Source organism: Octopus bimaculoides, chromosome 14, assembly GCF_001194135.2.
Source record: "Octopus bimaculoides isolate UCB-OBI-ISO-001 chromosome 14, ASM119413v2, whole genome shotgun sequence".
NCBI classification, from domain to species: domain Eukaryota; kingdom Metazoa; phylum Mollusca; class Cephalopoda; order Octopoda; family Octopodidae; genus Octopus; species Octopus bimaculoides.
The window spans coordinates 59,242,804-59,244,400 of record NC_068994.1 but is presented as its reverse complement, the minus strand read 5'-3'; the positions used below and the strand labels follow the sequence as shown (position 1 = coordinate 59,244,400).

The following is a 1,597-nucleotide window of genomic DNA, read 5'->3' as shown; positions in this document are numbered from 1 at the left end:
GCAGCAATATTCTGAAGACTTTTACAAATGTCACTGAATGCTAATGGTGTTTTCCAATGATTGTTGTCTCTCGTTGGGGAATAAAAAAAATGGCTCAGGTCTCATTTTGTTATTTACAACAGAATGGAATGTTAAAGTAGAAGTGAAATATTTTAATGGTTATTTATACAGCAGTAACAAGATGATGAAGGAGTCTCTTCAGGGTTACTTGACTGGCTAGACATAGCAGATAAATTTCTCTCAAAAATGACTGTAGCGGCAGCAGCAGCACCACCATCACTTCTACACTCACCACCACCACTACCACCACTACCATTGTTATCATCATCATCATCATCATCACCAGTGTGCGTCCATTTTGCCATGCTGAGTTAGTTTGCTGTCCATTTGTCATCTCCTTCAAAAGGTTTAACAGCCTGACATCATCTTTCCCCCAATACTTCTCATGTCATCCTCTTCAGCTGGTTCCTTCTACTTGGATTATTTGCCACTTCATTACCCAACAACTGTCATCTCCCTTTGGCATCATACTGACACCACTTACATACAATACCCAATACCTCTTATACCCAATTCACCCTGTTTCTCACTTATTCACACTGACATTACATATCTGATAGAGACTGCTGAACTCTTTTCTTTCCAGCCAAATCCTTAGTATTCAAGACTTATGTTTCATTACACAAGCATCATACAATCTGCCCTTTACTCAGGAAGGAAATCCCTTTGTTACCAACAGAGTCCCCAGTATTTATTCCACCCTGTTCTTTCAGAATATCCACCTCCATTGCTAAACACACTCTACAAAATCATGTCTAAACCCAGGTAACTGACCCTACAAAACCATGTTTAAAGATCATGCCAACATACATCTCTCTTTCTGTTTGAAACTAACGAGACAATCAATATGTGGCCACATGAATTACTAGAAATACCAACTAAATCTGCCTCAAATCACCTTGTCTCCACAATCGGCTGAACATCAAACAACAGTAGGATGACGAGTTGTAACAAAATATAGAATGGCTTAAAGAAGAATAAGGTAGTCATGGGTAGACTAAATTTGATCATAGGCCTACTCAACCAGGATTGACTTGGGGTTAAACACCAACAGCAGTCAATTACAGGAGCTCTGTCTTTGCCTGTGCTGTCTTTGGGAGTTTCCTCTGTGTGTGTGTGTGTGTGTGTGTGTGTGTGTGTGTGTGAGTGGAGTCAGTTGAAAGTCTAGTTTTTGTAATGGTTATTCATGTGTGAATGTATGTCATATTTGACTGGTTTTTGAAGTAAAATGCATGGAATTTTATTTGGGTCAGTGAAAGGGATTCTTCATGAGTAAGGGGTGTATATGTGCATACATACATACATACACATACATACACACACACACACATACATACATATATACACATATACATGTGTACAGGACACGGTGAATATATTGTCGATTAAATTATGCAAAAATGAAAATAACACTAACATCTCGTTTTAACAGATATATTTACCAAAATTACATAAAAATATTTTGAAATACTGAAGAGTAAATTTATTCAATAAAATCGCCATTGGCTTCAACCACAGCCTCCAGACAACTTTGGAA

The 1,597-nt window shown here is 37.8% G+C and overlaps 1 protein-coding gene across 3 annotated transcripts in view; it reads right to left on the bottom strand.

The window, feature by feature from the left end:
• The window catches only part of LOC106875549 (phospholysine phosphohistidine inorganic pyrophosphate phosphatase), an 18,085-nt gene that overhangs the window by 13,409 nt on the left and 3,079 nt on the right, over window positions 1-1,597 (bottom strand). The gene's annotated exons all lie outside the window — the stretch shown is intronic.